Source organism: Topomyia yanbarensis, chromosome 2, assembly GCF_030247195.1.
Source record: "Topomyia yanbarensis strain Yona2022 chromosome 2, ASM3024719v1, whole genome shotgun sequence".
Classification (NCBI taxonomy): domain Eukaryota; kingdom Metazoa; phylum Arthropoda; class Insecta; order Diptera; family Culicidae; genus Topomyia; species Topomyia yanbarensis.
Genome location: NC_080671.1, coordinates 336434727 through 336455967, shown reverse-complemented (window position 1 = coordinate 336455967; position 21241 = coordinate 336434727). Strand labels below are relative to the sequence as shown.

Sequence of the window (21241 nt, the reverse complement as noted above, 5' to 3'; positions counted from 1 at the left end):
GTAAAATAAGTGGCACACGCATATGAGCAACCCATCGCATCGTTGTGGATACTGCTAATTCCCTCAAGGAGCACACATGAACCATCCATCCAGTCCATCCCCTGATATAGTTAGAGATATTCTATACTCGCGTTGTATTCATCCTTGAAAACGATCAGCAGCTTCCAGCCAAAGCAAGTAAGGGAATATCAATCTTGTGCTGTGTGACAACATTGTCTGCTCCAGAAGATATAAGAGTGTATAAGACTACCACGTAAGTAGCACATCTAAGTGAATGACAGGTCGTGCTAAGGCGACACCCCCTGATTGAGCGATACACGGCAAGGCAATGGATGGCTAATATTGTTATCCGTTCTTGATAGCGTTATGAAGTTATAGATACTGTTTTGTGATATGCAGAAAAAACGACGGCCCGACTAAAACTGTACTATGTTCACCAAATTAGAATGTTAAATAATCAGTTCTTTAGTTAAAACGATTGGCATTACTTTGATCAAATACAAGGTCACCGTGATGAGGAGGTGAGACGGGGAGTTTCCAGCGGCCCCCGCAGTTCTAGAGGGAGCCCGGATTTTTAGAAGAAAACTAAAATTTGGTGAAATACTTTTTTGATAAAAATTTATTCGATCATGCAATAAAAATTCAATCCTATCTTTTGTTTAATGTAACTAGAATAGATAAAATTCTAAACCACAGCATATTTGATATCAAATATATATTTGTAGCCAATCAAAAGGTCAGAGGACGGCGGGAATAACGTTGTTGGCAAATTGATTGCCATATACGCAGCTTACCTGGGTTCGATTCCCAACCCCGCCCATAGGAATAGAGAATTTTGTTAATGGATCAACGGATTATATGCTCCTCATAAATAATCTCGCAAGACCCGCATAATATAACTGGCTGATTTCGACAGTTTCGATCACAATGAAATAACAAGATTATAACAGAATGCAATTTTCGTAGTAAGCTGCGTTATAAATCTGGTCTCGTTAGTATGTTTGTTATGTGTTTCTCATAGGGTTATGATTTCATCTTTCGTCAAAATCTCGAATTTTTCAACTTGTTAAAATCTTTTAGTTGAATAAAAATCTACAACCTTTGATTAGAGTAAAGAATCTACAACTTGTTGATTTGAGTGGCTGGCGAAATCGGTTCATAATGTAACCCGTCAGGGTAACAATTTAGCACTAGGTGGAAATATACCTATTTGTACGTACTCGCTCCGTAGATTGTATTGTTTATGTAACATAATGCTCACTACTGTTCCTTATGATCGTTCACTTTTTCTTGTAAATTTTGTTTGTTTTAGCTTTTGTGAACGATTCTGTTGGTCTAGATAGGTGTAGAAAATTTTATTCCATATTTTTGTATAAATAACATAGGGCTTAGGTAGGTCACCGCTCTCCTCTTGCTGTTGAATTGGTTGCTGGTAATGCTGCAAGGGAGATGACAGCTATGCACCGAGGCGCTGTGTCGATTTGTTTTGGTCGTGTAGAAGGCGGCCATCCCATAAAAGTTAGTGACAGACCACGGTGAAGAAAAGACATCCTCGATTCGCAGTTTCGGAACAGTTGACCGCGTGTGTGACGGAAAGATATCTGTCGGAAAGTGCCGGTCCGTGGTTTGAGCGCTTATAGTGTCTGTGGTGCTGGATCGCTGTCGGGAGAAGCCAGTCAACAAGGAGCTTTCGCTTCCCCGGCTAACCGTAAAGCATCCACCAATCCGCAGGGAAGGATAAGCCGAACGAGGATTGCTCTCCTTCCTAGCTTATAGCCAAGGAGGGCGAAGCAGGGTGGACAGCGGCTCCTCCTGGGAAGAACACTGCGGTGTCTTCTGGGATTCTTTGCGAGGAATAAAGAATCTGGTGATCCGTTGCCACCGTCGCTAGGGAGGTTAAAATTCATAAATTCATTTTTTATAGGATCGCGATGTTATTGAAACCGTAGGGTAATATTCATCCACAATCCATCTTTTTTCCATTTGTTCATATTATGTAATTGTTGTGTTTCTGTAATTTTTACATTCTGCCTTTTTTACCTATTTTCATTGTTGCCATATTTTTGTTTTATCCATCTTTGTTATTTATTACTTTGTTATTTTTTGCATTTTTTTCAATTTAATTGTACCACTTACTACAATTTATGGTCATTTCTCTGTTATTTCATTTTTTGCAAATTTTCGAAGGGTTTGTACATTGCATATTTTTTATTGTTTATTGTCTCATATTTTACTACCTTCCCTTTTTATTCATTCCTTGTATCATATATCAATTTTTAAAATTTGTGTGCTTGCCCAATTTATTCTTATCATAACCATTCCTATTCATAACTCTCCGAGCTCTCGATCGACGCAGTTCGTTTTCTGGTGCTGTGCATAAAGTGAATAAGAATATATATTGTCAGTGAAGGTCAACCATTGTTTGAGGCAGTCTTTGTTCGCCGGTGCCCAGGCTGGTGAAGTGAATACCAGAATAGCCGGAATCGCCGCTATATAAGCTAAGTATTTTTTTTCTTTCTTCCATTTCTCTTTCACCGATCGGTCTCTACTTTTTTCCTTTCACCTGAATATAAGTTTCATCTCTCGTTTACACCACGTGCTATCCTCGTGCCTACATGGCCGAAAGCGAAGGAACATTGGATGGGAATGATATTCCCATGGATTTACCGGATAAGCCCGAAATTACTCCCTCCCCTGATTCCCCCAGTCCTCCTCGTATTAAAACATACCTAGCCAGTTCAAATGGACCCTGGGTGGTGTATTTTCGGCCCAACACGAAATCGCCCAATATTCTAGAAATATCACGGGAGCTGACTGCTAACTACCCGTCCGTAGCTCAGATAACACGTGTTCGAGCTAATAAGATACGCGTTATAGTAAATGACCTCGACCAGGCAAACCAGATTGCTCGCAGCGAACGTTTTACGAAGCAATTCAGGGTGTATGTGCCTTGTAGGGCAGTGGAGATCGATGGGGTCGTCGCCGAACCGGATCTGAAGCGCGAAGACCTGTTGAAGTACGGGGTTGGCTGCTTTAAGGACCCTTCACTTCAACAGGTGAAGATTCTGGAATGCAAGCAATTGTATTCCGCAAAAACTGAATATGATAAGACAACTTATTCTCCGTCAGACTCGATTCGGGTGACTTTCTCCGGGTCTTCTCTTCCCAACTATGTCCTCCTGGATAAGGTTCGCCTACCTGCTCGCCTGTTTGTACCGCGGGTGATGAACTGCAGCAATTGCAAGCAACTGGGCCACACAGCCACCTATTGTGGCAATAAAAAACGGTGCGGCAAATGCGAGGGAGAGCATGAGGATGAGAAACTGAAAAGTGTATTCACTGCGGTGGCCCTCCGCATGCTCTTAAGTCATGCCCGGCGTACAAGCAGCGCGGGGATAAAATTAGGCGCTCCCTTAAGGATCGCTCGAGGCACTCTTATGCAGAAATGCTAAAGAATGCTTCGCCATCTGTTCCTTCCGAAAATTCCTTTGCTCTTTTGGCTCGTGGTGAGCAAGAATCTGACGGTCTACAAGAGGGAACATCTTTTGTTAACCCGGGGGAATCTAGGAAGACGAGAAAGCTAGCCTCCCCTAGACTGCCTCGTAAGGGTGCCAAGGAGTCCTCCTCAGAGAGTGTGCCAGCTACATTTAATAAATCCAACGGAAGTGGTGCCCAAAAGCCGAAGCAAGTTGCTCCAGGACTTGGAAATTTTAATTCTAACAAGGAGTATCCACCACTTCCAGGGACACCAAAAACCCCAAGTGTCCCCTTTTTTCAAACAGACACTCAATCCAGTAATGGACTAATGAAATTTTCTGACATAATGGACCTAATTTTCACAGCCAGGGTTGCACAAAGTCATGAGTATCAATAAATTTTCAAACTGTGTGTAAAAGTTCAGTCACGAACCAAAACGATCGTAATTTTAAGTTGAGAGAACTCAAGCAACCAAAACTGAAGCCCGTGAGTGGCAACAACGTATATGTATGAAGTGAGATAAAACTTGACAGCACTGCCACTAATGCGAATGTAACTCACTTTTCATACTCTCTGCTGTGTGTGCTACGCGCTATTTTATTTGGCTTGTACACTTCTTACCGTGAAGATTGTTCTATTTCGATTTTGAGGTGGATGGAAAAGGCGAAAAAGGCAACAAAGCGTTCGTTTGCATCACTCGAGAATGTGTTAAAATCGCGGAAGGAGTTTTCAAATGTTATATAGACGAGAATGGGAATTGTGGTTATTTTCAGAATAACTATGATGCCGGTAACTTTACTCGACATTTTCGACTAGAGCATCCGGAAGCAGCTAAAGTTAGAGGACTTCTCAACGACTCTGATGGCGTAGCAAAGATGAAGCGTCCAGCTGATGTTATCTCTTGATATAAAAGCCAACCCTGATTAGCAAAAATGCTTTTGAATGAAAAATTGACAATAACGACGATCATTTTTGTAATTGACTGTCTCAGTGAGATGTTGATCGAATTGAACCGAAGAAATATGAGAAAAAGTGCGAAATGAGAGAGCAAATTTCGCAGTGGCACTCACATTGTTTCAACAACAGTGTGTGTTGTCGTCACAGTGAGGGAATATGCATCGAAAGTGAGTCGGTGGTGAGTGCTTGTGTCCGTCTATGAGTGTTTTCTGTTTACAGTTACAGAAAGCAACCCTGTTCACAGCTTTCAATGTTACTGATCCTCTTAAAAGCATTCTAATTCGTTTTCTCCCTATAGTGCAAACATTTTTGAAGCAGTTGACTGCTAAATGGCCCCTCCTTGCAGCGATCGTATCCTTCGATGGCTAAGTCATCAAACGAGGTCACTGATTCGATCACTGTCCTACAGTGGAATTGCAGAAGTATCCTCCCGAAAATCGATTCCTTCAAATTCTTACTAAACAGTTTAAAATGTGATGTTTTCGCATTATGTGAAACTTGGTTAACTTCCGATATAAATCTCAACTTCCACGACTTTAATATAATCCGTCTGGATCGAGAAAACCCTTATGGAGGAGTACTTTTGGGGATCAAAAAGTGCTATTCTTTCAACCAAATTAACCTCCCTTCGACACCAGGCATTGAAATTGTCGCTTGTCAAGTTCTAATCAAAGATAAAGACCTTTGCATTGCTTCCATCTACATTCCTCCTAGAGCCTCGGTAGGGCACCGAACGCTTTGTAATATCACGGAATCCTTACCGGCACCGCGGCTAGTTCTGGGAGATTTTAACTCGCACGGTACGGTATGGGGCTGTCTTCATGATGATAATAGATCAACATTAATCCAAGATCTTTGCGACAATTTCAACATGACCATCTTAAACACGGGAGAAATGACGCGGATTCCTACACCACCAGCACGCGCAAGCGCGTTGGATTTATCGCTATGCTCGACATCGCTACAGTTAGATTGCAGGTGGAAGGTGATCCCTGATCCCCACGGTAGCGATCATTTGCCTATCGTGATTTCAATTGCTAACGGTTCAAGACCATCGGAAACAATCAATGTCTCGTATGACCTCACACGGAACATTGATTGGAAGAGTTACGCGACCGCGATATCCGTTAAAATCGAATCCACTCAAGAACTTCCTCCGGAGGAAGAGTACAGGTTTTTGGCTGGCTTGATTCTCGACAGTGCGAATCAAGCTCAGACTAAACCAGTACCCAGCGCAAATACCCATGGACGGTCTCCCACCCTGTGGTGGGATAAAGAGTGCTCAGAGCTGTACGCGGAGAAGTCCACTGCATATAAGGCCTTCCGGGAAGATGGGTTACCCGCTAGCTATCAGCAGTACGCGTCGCTAGAAAGGTGAATGAAGAGTTTAATGAAAGCCAAAAAACGCAGTTATTGGCGCCGGTTCGTCGACGGGTTAACGAGAGAAACAGCGATGAGCACTCTTTGGGGTACGGCTCGACGTATGCGTAACCGAAACAGTACCAACGAGAACGTGGAATATTCAACCCGTTGGATATTCGCTTTCGCCAAGAAGATCTGTCCGGACTCTGTCCCGGTACAGAAAACGTACCGCGCCGCCTCTCCTCACGATACCGCGAACGAAACACCGTTTTCGATGGTGGAGTTCTCACTTGCTCTCTTATCATGCAACAATAACGCCCCAGGGTTAGACAGAATCAAATTCAACTTGCTGAAGAATCTGCCTGACACTGCAAAAAGGCGCTTGCTGAACTTATTTAACAAGTTTCTTGAGGGTAACATTGTCCCTCATGACTGGAGGCAAGTGAAAGTCATCGCCATTCAAAAACCAGGAAAACCAGCCTCCGACCACAACTCGTGTCGACCGATTGCAGTGCTGTCCTGTATTAGGAAGTTGTTCGATAAAATGATCTTGTTTCGCCTCGACAATTGGGTTGAAGCAAATGGCTTACTGTCAGATACACAATTTGGCTTTCGCAAAGGCAAAGGGACGAACGATTGCCTTGCGTTGCTTTCTACAGAAATCCAAATGGCCTATGCTAACAAAGAGCAGATGGCATCAGTCTTCTTGGATATTAAGGGGGCTTTTGACTCAGTTTCTATCAACATTCTGTCAGAGAAGCTGCACCAGCATGGTCTTTCACCAATTTTAAATAACTTTTTGCTAAACCTGTTGTCTGATAAGCACATGTACTTTTCGCATGGCGATTTAACAACCTCGCGATTTAGCTACATGGGTCTTCCCCAGGGCTCTGCTCTACAATTTTTACGTGAATGACATTGACGATTGTCTTGCCAATTCATGCACGCTAACGCAACTTGCAAACGACGGGGTGGTCTCTGTTACAGGGCCCAAAGCAGCCGATTTGCAAGGACCATTGCAAGATACTTTGGACAATTTGTCTGCTTGGGCTCTCCAGCTGGGTATCGAGTTCTCCACGGATAAAACTGAATTGGTTAACTTTTCTAGGAAGCGTGAGCCGGCACAACTCAAGCTTCTATTAATGGGTGTAACGATCAATCAGGTTTTCACATTTAAATATCTCGGGGTCTGGTTCGACTCTAAAGGTACCTGGGGATGTCACATTAGGTATCTGAACAGAAATGCGAACGAAGGATCAATTTTCTCCGGACAATAACTGGAACATGGTGGGGTGCCCACCCAGGAGACCTGATCAGGTTATACCAAACAACGATATTGTCCGTGATCGAGTACGGGTGTTTCTGTTTCCGATCCGCTGCGAACATACACTTCATCAAACTGGAGAGAATCCAGTATCCTTGCTTGCGCATTGCCTTGGGTTGTATACACTCGACCCATACGATGAGTCTCGAAGTGCTGGCGGGCGTTCTACCGCTAAAAAATCGATTTTGGGAACTCTCATATCGATTACTCATCCGATGCGACATCTTGAACCCGTTGGTGATTGAAAACTTCGAGAGGCTAGTCGAGTTCAATTCTCAAACCCGATTTATGACCTTGTACTTCGACTACATGGCACAGAGCATCAATCCTTCTTCGTATAATCCCAACCGCGTCTGTCTCCTAGATACTTCTGATTCTACTGTGTTCTTCGACACATCCATGAAGGAAGAGATTCGTAGAATCCCGGACCATATACGCTCGCAAGTGATCCCCAATATATTTTATAATAAATTCCGAGAAGTCGACTGCGACAAAATGTTTTACACCGACGGATCAAATTTCGATGGGTCCACTGGCTTCGGTATCTTCAATGATAATGTCACCGCTTCATTCAAGCTCGATGATCCTGCTTCAATTTACGTCGCCGAATTAGCTCCTATTCAGTATGCCCTTGGGATCATCGACACATTGCCCACAGATCACTACTTCATCATTTCGGACAGTCTCAGCTCTATCGAGCCTCTTCGTGCGGTGAAGCCTAAAAAGCAATTCCCGTATTTTCTGGGGAAGATACAGCAGTCTCTGCGCAAGTTATCTGAAAAATCTTACCAGATTACCTTTGTTTGGGTCCCCTCTCATTGCTCTATCCCGGGCAATGAAAAGGCCGACTCATTAGTAAAGGCGGGCGCATTAAATGGTGACGAATACGAAAGACCAATCTGCTTCAACGTATTTTTTAGTATTTGTCGTCAGAGGACACTTAACAGTTGGCAAACCTCGTGGAGCAATGGTGAACTTGGACGATGGCTACATTCGATTATCCCAAAGGTATCAACGAAGCCTTGGTTCAGGGGGATGGATGTGGGTCGGGATTTTATTCGTGTAATGTCCCGACTTATGTCCAATCACTACACCTTGGATGCGCATTTGCGGCGTATTGGGCTTGCGGAAAGTAGTCTGTGCACTTATGACGAGGGCTATCACGACATCGAGCACGCTGGGACACCAGGTCTCAGTTAAAGAATTCCCTTCGGACCCGAGGTAGACCACCCAATGTACCAGTCCGAGATATGCTTGCAACTCGTGATTTCCCCTATATGTCCCTTATTTATACTTTCATAAAAACGATAAATATTCCAATTTAGCCCCTCTCTTTTATTTCTCGTTTTTAGAAGTTTCCTCCTGCCTTGTGGAACCGATCAGCTCCAGAGTGCCACTATGTAACCGCCATCGTCCTTACCACTACGCCTGCATAGAAGGAAACTGAAGCGAGAGCGACTCGAGGTCCGATGACTTTAGAAGGATTCCCCGCAGGTCCGAAGAATACCATCCTCCATTCCGGTACTCGACGACTTACTAGACTGAGGCGCTAATTTGTTTCGCCGATCTCCCGTTTGCATGAAAATTGCAAGTTTTGCTCTTCTTTCCCTGTCACCACCCGACCAGGAGAAAATAACTGGGCAATAACCCGAGCATACTATTTTTTGGTATTCATACCAAAACTTAGTATTGATTATTATTCCTCATTGAGGTATTGAGCAGGTATTGAAGAAACATTTTTCAATACCTGCTTAATACCTCAATGAGGTATAATACTTTATTTTAGTATTATTTATGTATTCCAGTTATTCTCACAAATACCAAACCAATACCTTATTGAATACCTCCATAGAGTGAAGTTTATTATAAGAAGGTCGAAAAATGTTTCATTATTATTCAGGTATTATAATAACTCGTTTCTTTATCAAATAGTTATTTGTAGAAATGTCTGTGTTATTTTTTTGGTATTTTACCTCTTAGGGGCCGTTCATAAACCACGTAGACTCATAGGGGGGACGGCGGGGTCTGGCAAAAGTCTACGTTTGTCTACGAGGGGGGAGGCGGGGTCTTTGAAAAAGTCTACGTAGACTTTTATTTTTTGTTATTCTCGTATTACTAATTATGAATGGGATTTAAAGAGAGTTGTATTCAAAATATCGGTCTATTTAGTATTTATGCAGAAACTTCAGAACTAGTACACTATTGAGGTAATTACTCGTTAAGCGACCACTCAATCCAGAACCCACGATTTTTTTTTGGACAACCTCACACGTTTTTGTTTCTTGCGTATATTTTGATATAGTTTTGATCTGGGAATAATACAAAATGACAGTTCCAAAGACGATCGCCAAAAATTCCTCTCGTCGGAAGATTTTGACTTGAAATCATCTGAAGCACCATTAGTTAGCAGACATGCATGGACCATTAAATGCATGAGCCATAAAAAGTTAAAAAATGTTCCAAGTTAAGCATTGTAACAACAAAACACCCGATTTTTAACAATAAGTAGATTATTTTTTTTATTTTTATTTAATAATTTCGGTGGTTAAAGCAGTAGTGTAGTTAAACTTCTACAACAAAGTGTTTACTCGAGTTAATCAGTTTCTCTTGCAATCATTTACACTGCTTTCAACATCTTTAAACACCCGTTAAATTTTACGTCTTGACCCTATGCAACTCCGTGCAAACCGGCTCTACTATATTTATCTTCGAAAATATTCGGAGTTAAACTTTGATACTTTGCGATAATACTCTGAGGTGATACGGCTATTAGTTACATAAGAAATATAAATATGTTTGGGAAGATTTAAATAGCTTCGTTCCCTTAATCAAATAAGACAATTTAGATTATCTTATTATCTTAGGAATATTGAAATTTGTTCACGAAAAGTTAAATTTGTGTGCATGTTTGGTTTATTATTTTAGTCTAGATGATAGTACACATCGACAGTATTAATTTGTAATTGTTTCTTATAATTTAACAATTTTGAATGCACCAGTAAGGCTTAAAAAGTTTTTAGCAATTCTGCATTGTTGGTGTAGGTCGCACTTCGGCCAAAATTTAAGCTAGTTATAGCATTGTATCTTTTTACATATATTTGAGAGAATAACCTTGAAAAGAAGTATTTCGCTGCACAAACGTTAGAAAGCACCTTGAATTAATTGATTTGATCAATCATAGACAAAAAACCAATGTGAAAAATCTTTCTTTAATATTTAAAAAGCTTGAAATAAATCTGAACGCTTATTTTTAATTGAACGTTATAATGTGCTTCTTGCTAAATACACATTTCCTGCGAATAAAAAAAAATTAAGTCTACGTAGGCCTTTGGCGGGGGGGGGGGGGGGGGGGGGTTGGTAAAAGTCTACTAAGGTCTACTAGGGGGGAGGGGGGGTTAAAAATTCTCAAATTTCGGTCTACGTGGTTTATGAACGGTCCCTTATGTAGAGCTCATTACTACCATATTGTGGTAAACAGTCGTTGGTATTGATACCTAAATTTAGTATTCCGCAGTTATTTTCTTCTGCTCGGGCATCTACGCCTTCTCTCCCCTGTATTTGATACAACTGCTGCTACACTGATGTGGAAATAAGCCCCCCTCTGAATATCTTGACCAAGCATAAGTCTTCATTAAAAAAATCAAATTTGTATTCTGTATTCCTAGTTTTAAGATAGCTGTAATTTTTACTCATTATTGAAACTTACTTCCTCCATCTTGTAAATATAATTGTATCCCTAGTTTTAAGATATCTGTGAAATTTCTCATAAATATTTGTTCCCCCTTTTGTGTACTAAACTATATTGTTAGTTTTAAGATAACTGTAAAATATTTCGTAAAATACTATTACTCCCCCGCTTGTATATCAAACTGAATCCCTTGTTTTAAAATTTTTCATAAAAAAATCTTTTGGCCCTCTCTTGTACATTGAATCTTATTTCTAGTCTTAAGATAGCTGTAAACTTTCTTTTCTCTTGTAAAAAAAATTTCAACATTGTAACCTCCTAGTTTTAAGATATCCAAAATGTAAAAACAAAAGAATTTGGCACCGCCAAGCTAACGCATTTGTGCCTATCCAATAAACAAAATGAATAAAAAAAGATATTGAATTTTGATTAAATTGGCAAATATTTTTTGTCGAAAAAGTATTTGTCCAAATTTTATTTTCTATTAAAAATCCGGGCCCCTTTCAGAACTCCTGGTCCGGAAAGAAACACTCCGTCCCACTCCCCCTTTCGGCGGCCCTGTATATGATATGTTATTTTGGTATTGGCATGAAATATCATTGGTACACCGGCAGTGTTGATAAAAAAAAAGATTTTTGGCATTTAATTCGAACTATCGAACTTTGAACAGCAAAAACTTGTTTTACTACCATCATACATCCTTCGGCAAAGTTGTTCAGCATATCCTAGACTATACCTCTATCTACTTGTTGGAATACTTTAGAAAGAATTGTAGTCTGTAGAATTGAAAAAGCAGGTTTCCGTACAAATTTCAAACGCAATGCGCTACGCCGGGTCAAAACCAATCGACCCCAAAATTTTGCACAATTATTTGGGACCCCAAATGGAACCAACAAAGTGCTGTGCTGAAAAAACGATCATTTTTCTCCATCCTAATATATATGTTCAACCTTTAAAGCTTCAGAATGATTTTAAATTGGTTTTCAAAAAAATGTAAACACGTCTTCGTTTGACACCATCGGTCTTCTTTGATAGTGAATTTAGCCACGTGGGTTAGCATTTTTAATAGTTATCCCAGCGGATCAAAGCAGTTGAATGGAAGGTGTGGTCGTAAAAATTCAATTTCATAAAATAGTTTTAATTTGTTATTTTGCGTCCAAAAATGTAAGAAAAAAGTTAGATAACGTATCTTTAACGTCAGCTGCATCGGAAAAAATCAAAAGCAGTATATGGCTTAATGACCCAATTGATGAGTGGGAAGCACCAATAATAATGCGTCTTCAATAAAAACAGTAGACCAACAAAAAGCTTCAAGACTTTTTGTCGTTTACGGAATAGCACTGTGTAAAGCCGATTGCTGAATTATCGATGAGAAAAAAACTCGAACGGCACCTGCTCCAACCAGCAGTGAATGAGAACGAGAAAACTTTTGCCTCAAAGTAGGATCAACAAACACTGCTAGCCGCCGCAGGACAAAGTTGTCCAGCCCGCAGAGAAAGAACGATGGACGCATGCGGCGGAAGTAAAATGTCTCCTCTTATCAAGTGGAGCATCCGAAGTTTCAAGTCAAGTTAGGTGGAAACTTTTGCCGATAACGATAGATGTTGCAGTATCATGTAGAGCCGATAGCAACGGAGATGACACTTACTCAGCAAAAGAAAAAAAAGAACTAGGAAAAAGCCAATTTAATGCTCGTCTAGTTCTTCTGAGAGCCGACATTTTTTTTAACTTTCGTTTGAAAACTGACTATCTGTACTGACAGTGAGTTGGAAGGTGGCACGTCAAAAAAGTTATTGAATGAGTGTAGCACCGACTACCCCGGTGCAGTGCAATGTCAATGACGAACATGCCAGTAGTGTACTTCATTTCATTCGACAGTCACATCATATTAACAGATTAATTCAATTTTAATGGACTGCTAACGGTTATTTGAAATTGTTTACATAGGTGGAAAATGATACAAATGCAGTGCAAACAATAGAACATTTTAGCTGCTAAGCGGTTTGTCGATTAGATACCGTCCAGCAAATCTTACGCTACGATGATTTTGCGTTTGAAAAATCATGCCACGTGCAGTGATGTGAGTTCTCGTACTTAAACAATGTAATTGATGGCAATATGAGAAATATTCCATTCATAAGCGGATCTTTTATGATAATTATTTTCGCAGGGCTATAGGTTAATCATGTAGCGGAACAACTTATATTACATATAACGACAGGGGCCATCTACATCCTATCAATAATGGCTGTATAACGATCATGAAAAAATAACAATCAAGCTACCTACATGTAAAATTATCATACTCCACACTTGAAAAACTGTCGAAATATCAAATAACGGCCTAAAAATACTTTCACCCCACCCAGAAATTCTCGAAATTCAACAAGTAGCTACTATCATGTGTCCGCCAATATCACGTCAAAGGTACATTTTCAGGGTCATTTTCGAACAGTCACTGCCAGGTGTTCTCTGGAAAGGAGTGCCTGTCATATTTTCGAAATATATACAGCCACTCAGCCTGGATAGATCATGACATATTTTAGCAGCTAAATTGGACTTCTTAAAGGCATTTCAGTTCTGCTCCGAAAGTAAACAGAGGGGTCGCTATTGACTCAGCCACCCTCTGACCAGCAAAAATTGGCCGATAACAGTCGCTAAAATTGTTGCTATTATTCCACCGAAAGTTAAACGTGATAACATCACCGCTTGGACGGATTATTCGTGAACGAAATTCGATCTAAAAATACTGCTGATTGATTTGGGTTGTTATTGTTGTGTCACCAGTTCGGGGAAGATTGTTGGCATTGCCACTTGTAAGCCGCAGGTCGGATTGACAGCAGCCATCTAGAGGGCCGCATTGTCTAACCCGGGGGAAGGGGGTAGTGTTATTTTCCGAGATGTAATCTCCCGCCGCGCCGTTTGTTTCGATAGGATTATTCTTTTAAAAAAAGATTCACGCTGGAAGTAGTAATCTTATTAAGTACATGGACATTAGACCAGCAAAAATTTTGACTTTTTTCGGAATACTGCTAATTCAAATGATCACAGGATGCACAAATCATATGCTGTTTACGATAGCTCTAGTTCACCTACAAGTTTCTATAGTAATATATATGGAAAATCGGAAATGTAAACTTAAAATTAAATAAAAAATTCCACAGTAAGTCTACATACCTCAAAACTTATGGTTATATAGCTTATCTTATAACGAATAACTTTGTTGAAGGTTGCTTATTAATTGGAGGTTCCCCGAGAGAGTTATTTAACTTTGAAAACCGACTGATTTTTTTGAAATTTTCTATTCGAAGCATGTGCTAGAAATAGATGCAACACATAAATTTATATGAGAATATCGTTGTACTGCAAAATCGGATCAATTTACAGTCTTCGGAAATGTTGATCCTTACACACATATTTGACAAATGGTATGTGAAGCTAATTACCGTTTGATTTAACAGTGTTTCGAAAAAAAGTCAAAATTGTTGCCGGTCTAATGGACATTGAGGGGAAGTTTGCTTTTTCTGTTTTACATTAACTAGATATCGAACAAAAAAAAATATTTCTTGGAGATGAAATGTATTTGTACTTGCAAATAAACTGAAAGTCATTCACGAAAACAAATAACACAAGCAATTTTTTGTAGCCTTAGTTGAATTACTCGTTTTTGACAAGGTATCTTTATCAGAAATTAGTAAAATCTATTAGATTTTGAAAATGATCTCTCAGCCGATGGTTGTGAAATTATCATGAGCTCTTTTTTGAAGAGATGCTCCTACATATGGATTAGGGACAATGCTTCGAATGGGAAACGAAGTTTGATCAAATACAAATACGTATTTGTATTTGGTTTGATGTTTATAAACATAAACTTGCTCACCGCATGCATGCAATTCAATATTGGCTAAAAATGTATTTTTCGAAAATGCGTAAAGTTAAGATGAAAACTCAGTGTTAATAAAAAAGACAAAAATATTCTGCAAAGTAGAAGGAAAATGATGAAAAATGACGATTTCCATTTACCTTCAGCAGGTCAGGATCGGTTTTTTGGTTGTCTATTATTATTCATTATATAAATAACCTCTAAGCAGAAGTGGATCTAATAAAAATTTCAAAAATCAAGTTATTACATGCTGTAATAAATTTTTGCATACGATGACTCATTCTGGAGTTGTGAACTTTAATAGTGAAGAAATGAAAAATTAATGCCAGAAAACATTTTTTACGGTCACTATCACATTATTTCGAAACTGTCAACTGTTGGATATTTAGTATTTTTGAAGAATATTACAACGTAAAGCAACACCTTATCTAATAAAATAATTTTAGCGGCCAATCCTCCTAGAAATAATTATAAAGAATGAACTCTTCAAACAAATTTAGTTCGAGATTTAATGCCTTCAAGATGCGCTCCAAAGTGTATCCTTTCGAAGTTATCTTGACCATTAGACTAGTTTTCGAACATTTATTCCACTTAAAAACTGCCTTTTGTATTTTCATACTTTGACTGAGGGGTTACACCACCGTAGAATTTAAAAAAAAATCGAAATTTTTTATAGGTCTAAGAAGAGTTTTAGTGACTTGAAAATGATATACCAAAAATTCAAAGGGGACATCATAGTTAAATGTTCAAATTTTCAATTTTGCCGCAGCGCCTCTTATGTAAGCGCGCGGTGGTTCCCCCATAGGCCAATAATACAAAAAATATTTCGGCAAAATGGTCATGCATTTACAAATCGCACGTCTTTAAAATTTGACATTTTTAACCCTCAAAAAGGCACGCGGGTCTCAGAGGCCCGGCACGTTACATTTTTTTAGTTACAAAAAAATGTGTATGCATTATAAGCTTGGATATGGAAATTTTAATAAGTAGCTTTGAAATCTGTAACAAAAAAAAAGAATTGTGAAATTTTCATCTATTACATGCACAAAAAGGCAAGCCGGGCCTGGCAGGCCCGGTGTGCATGCAATATTTAGTGGGAATACCACGCGTTTTATACATTAATATTTATATAAAAAAACATTTTGATGAGTTCATCATCATATTAGCAGGTTTTTTTTCAAAATTTGATTGATTTTATCTTTTTACCTTTTCTTATAAGAAAAAATAGCATACGATAATCACGAGTGTCATATTTTGTTGGGTAAATACGTTTATTTCACCCACTGTGGTCTACTTGACAATTATTTGGATACAACATAACCTAACTTTGACGTTATTGTCTATTGTCCATTCTTGGTGTTATAGTTGTCGTAATTATTCAAACTGTAGGAAACAACAAAAAATTTAAATGGCTACAAGACGATCTGCCCATGTTTTCAATCGCCTCAAGGAATCTGAAATAATGGAAGAAATTCGAGCAAATTCAACAGCAGATGATGCCGAAGCTGATTTGCAAAGCGAGGAAGAAGATGCGAATGATATTGCTTCCGACGATGAATATGATGCAGACTGGAAAGAAGAATCTGAATATGTACTCCAGTTATGCATCAGAAGAAATTAATACCAACCCAGAAACATTTATTGGTCGTGATCAAACAAAATGGAGCTCAGAACAAATCGACGGTCGACGTGATCTTCCGAATACTCACCTTTTGGAAAAAAAAAAATTTCACCTTTTGACATCCATCGCCTTATACGCTGAAATCGGGATTTGCTGCGTGTTCGTACTCATCATCCTGTAATTCCGGAACTGGAGGTCGGATAAATTAGAAATTCAACAGCAGCCAATGAGAATGCTGTACCTTTCATTTGAAATCAAGTTTGTAAAAATCTGTAAAGAATTTCTCTGAGAAATAGGTATGACATTATCTTAGGAACTTGGTAAGTTCCCCCAGGGCATCAAGAACCGTCATAGCTGGCCAATATGGTCGAAGCGCCTTCGGTGGGTCATTAGTGATCTGGACATGCAAAGCCAAGTAATGTTGCACATAATTTAATATATATTGCATCAGTTCGACATCATGGTCGTACCAGTTTATATGGAAATTTGCTGTGTGATCGTACTCTTCAACCCGTAACTCCAGAACCGAAAGTCCGATGGGAAGGTTGTACCTTTCATTTGAGACAAAATATGTGCAAATCGGTCCAGCCATCTCTGAGAAAAATCGGTGAGATAATTTGCCACATACATATATCCATACATACATACATACATACACACATACACACATACAGACATTCTACGATCTCGACGAACTGAGTCGAATGGTATAAGAGATTTGGCCCAGCGGGTCTCGGTTAAAAAGTCGAAATTTCGACCGATTGCATAACCTTTCTATATAAGAAAGGCAAAAAGGAGCTTGAATTTAAACGGGCCTGAGAAGCCCGGCTTGCCCCATAATGTTAGGATTTTAGCTTGCCTTCACAAGGGTTAAATCCGATTTTTTATATAACTTACAATGTAAAATTATTTCATTTTTTTTCGCTCCCGTCAATTTTTTTAAAAAGGGAAAATCAATAGTTGACAATACTAGTTTTTATAAAATGAGTAGCTTGCAATCAAGTAAAATTATTAATTGAGTGTCGCTAGTGAGATTGGACGATAAAAACTATGCGGACCGTGTATTCGCATTCTGTTGACAATCGGTAATCGTAATCTATTTTTTATTATTGTTTGGCGTTGTCATATTATATTCCTTCAGCTGAAATGTTATCGTACGATAGGGTTCCATTTTTTTTTGAAAGCCACATTTTTTTCTGACACATGAATTACCGATTTTTAGAGTCATTGAAATCTTGTTTTATGGATGCGTTTTCGTGGGATTTTTATTTTTTTTCTATTCTCGGAGTTGTTTGAGGGTTTTTTCGTTTTTATATTACCGTCAAACGGGGTAACTTGCAACACTTCAACATGTTTCTGTTCAGATTAATTTAACAACGCTAATAGTAGTGTTTGCAATTTAGCATTATAGCTGTCAAAAGCCAGCATATGTTAAAAGATAATCATGTACTACCAGTCATTATTTTCGGTTTCTTTAGCGCGACAGGGTAATCTTCTGTATTTTGAGATATTTCAATAAAAAATCAACTGAAATGTCGTGCTTTGGTCCACTTCAATGATAAGAGCATTTCATTTCTATCTCTTACGTACAGATCAAGTTTACAACAACAAACGTTACTGTTTGATACATGTTTGTTTACCCTCTCAAATATATGCAAGATAACGATTTAACTATATTAACTACCCATGTGGGGTAACATGCAACAGTATTTTGTCTAATTACTATTATGACTCTAGCCATCTGGCTGATTGAGCGTTTCAAATAATAGTCTGTATAGCATTTTGAATCAAATTTTAAAGGTATAACCTACAACTAGAATATGAAAATGCTCCTTAAATACAGAACAGTACCAGGAAGTCGTCTTTACGTGAACTTGCTTCTCTAGCAATACTAGAAAATGCTCAATTTCTATCTTCTTATACTCAACTCAGGAGTGGATCCAGAAAAAAATTTCGGAGTGGGTCCGAAATTTCGATTTTGAAATATTCAATGTACAATACGTAATATCTAATACCCCTCTTTTTAAAATCAGTTTTGGAATCTGGTTTGGAATGATTTGGAATTTAGAATGAATTTAAAATAGAAACTATTTTAAAATTTCTCAATGAGATAAAAAAAATTTCGGGAAGGTCCGGACCCCCTGAACCCTTCCCCTGGATCCACCACTGATTCAACTGGATTGTTCTAGCATTTATAATAGTCCGATTGCATGGAAAAGATAGTCGTTGACAGTGTAAATTGATAGGTTATCTGTTATCAATAATATCTGAAGACAACAAAGATGTAGTATAATGTAGTTCTCTCCGTTCACTGATAGTTTCACTGCACTGTTCCAGTGGAATCTAATCACGTTGATTGCGATAGAACTGAAGTTATAGTTCTATGGATAATACTTGTTACTTACTAGTTCTGAAATGCAGGGTTAAAACCCTGTTAGATAGCCTTTCCTACGAATTTCTTGAATGAATCGAATGTTCCCGCTGTTCAAAAACGTTGTTGATTATAAACAACATAGGCATCCAAATTATAGTACATTTGGTCGCTGTTCTTTGTAAATAACATGGGTATCCAAATTATCGTACATTTGGTCAATGTACTAAAGGTAAACAAAAATATACAGCAATAGACTTCAATGAAGTCCATGTGTTGCAAGTTACCCCATATGCGGGGTTACTTGCAACAGGCATAATTTTTGTCCATCGTGAAAACAGGGAATGATGCTTTGATTTGTAAAATACCATTTAGTAGTCTTTATACTCCCATTAGCGCTTGTACATATTGAAAATTATTCTAATGTTACAGCATTTTTAGTTATACCGCTTTGAAGTTGAAAAGTGTTGCAAGTAACCCCGTTTGACGGTACTAATCAACCGATTGCGACAATTTTCTTTATCATTATTCCAGAGAGCGAGTAATGGCGCAATAACCTTGGCTCTATAGGCAGGGCAGGTCTAATAACCTCTGCCCCATCCCTGAAACTGAGGACCAAAGAAGTGGCATTAACCCTCTTGGCCAAGTCACTCCAACGATTTATCAAACATCTATCAAATTGAAACGGTTGTGTACGGTTGTCCACAAATGAAAAATTTGATTGCCGTATTATTTTGAATCATCTTCATTTTGTACGCCGCACAGTTGGCCTGGCCGCTTTAATGATTGTGTCACATAGTATATGCACCAGAAACATAATATTGACAAGAAGTAGGCGAATGTCTGCAATTTTCCAGGATCCCTACATGTATTGGCTGTGTATGTGTAGACTAGACTAGACTAGATAACAATGTAAAATTATTTCAGGATTTTCCAAAAAAAAAATCCGAAATATTGATAGGGGTGACAGGGGCTGGTTGGCCGAAGGGGCAGGTTGGCCGGGAGTCTTTTATGAAAAGACTATTATGCGCAGTAGCGACATCTATAGTGATTTTGGTGTGGTATTAGGTCACTCGTATACCGACGTAATTTAAGGTGTTTTGGTGTTGTCGTTTGTACAAGAGCACGTTTGTTCTTTTTGTCTGAGAGAATATTTTTGGAAATTAAATTAGCTTTCTTTTAATGTAAAATGTAACTAGGGTGATCCTCTCGAACCTTCTTTTCGAAAAATTATTTTTCGAACTAAATGGTATAGGAAGGTACTTACTTCAGCAGTGTTGTAGAAAAATGTTTTTCAAGTAACATTTTCAAATGCATCAAAGTTATAGCACTATCGGTTTTCATATTATAATTATTTGTCTTCTTTAACTTAGGGTGTTTCTAAAAAAGTCAGTTTTTTAACTATAACTTTTTAAATAGTTAGTCTATGTTCATAATCTCTATGAAGCAACTTTAGTACTTTTCATTGCACATATTTCTGCTGAAGAATGTGATTCGATATCATTTTTCGTTATCGAGTTACGGTCATTTTCACATTTCTTAGAAAAGAAATGAATAGAATGCGCTCAAAATTTTAAGACTTTTTCCGAGGCCCGGAGGGCGACTCAGCTCGACGATTTGGGACAATGTCTGTGTGTGCGTGTGTGTCTGTGTGTGTATGTAACGGACAAACTCTCATTCATGTTCCTCAGCAATGGCTGAATCTATCTTATCCAAACCAATTTTTAATGAAAGGCCTATCACCCAGACAGAACGCTATTAAATGGTTTTTGATTCTGATGTTTAGTTTCCAAGATATGAATGTTTGAAGGTGCAAAAATCGCGTTTTTGCAGTTTTTTTAAATTTGCTGCCGTGATTAATATATTTTTAGAAAGCTTATACAAATACCTTTTGAACGAACTATAGATTGCTGAAATCGGACTTTTATCAAAAGAGATATTTAACATTAAATATGGACGAAAGATTTTTATCATTTCCCGTAGCCAGAAATAAGATTAAAAATTTCAATGTATTTTTAGCGCCAACACGAATAATTTTAGGTCAATAGTATCTTCGGAGAATTTAAAGTGTACAATATGCCCTTTCTTTTGACATTGTGATTTTACTGATTAACCTGCCTAAGAGTGAGATATTTTCATATAGAGATGCGCGAAGACTGAAGACAAAAGTTCCAATCGAACCCAAGATAACGGTTCCAAACGAGCAATGTAAACAAATATGGCGGATTTAGGAAGTAAAGCTGGGTAGTATTGTGATTGAAATAAAATGAAATGCATTGAATTATGCTTGTAAACTTTGTATACATACATATTAAATAAATTTTATGATACTAATAAAATACGAGTAAGTTTAATCACATTAAAAATTACAAAGCCAGTGATTGACTGTTTCGTCCATCATTTTATAAAACTGGTAGATGCAACACCTCAACATTATAAACCTATCGACTAGTGTTCTCTTTATATCGTGACATTCGTCAATAATATTAATTTTGAATGGCAACTGTGCAGCAGTATTGCTATTACACATCAACTGCATACTCGACTCTCTAGAGCTACAA

The 21241-nt window shown here is 38.5% G+C and overlaps 1 protein-coding gene across 1 annotated transcript in view; it reads left to right on the top strand.

Moving 5' to 3' along the window:
• LOC131684026 (uncharacterized) overlaps positions 1 to 21241 on the top strand; it is a 216194-nt gene that overhangs the window by 91573 nt on the left and 103380 nt on the right. The gene's annotated exons all lie outside the window — the stretch shown is intronic.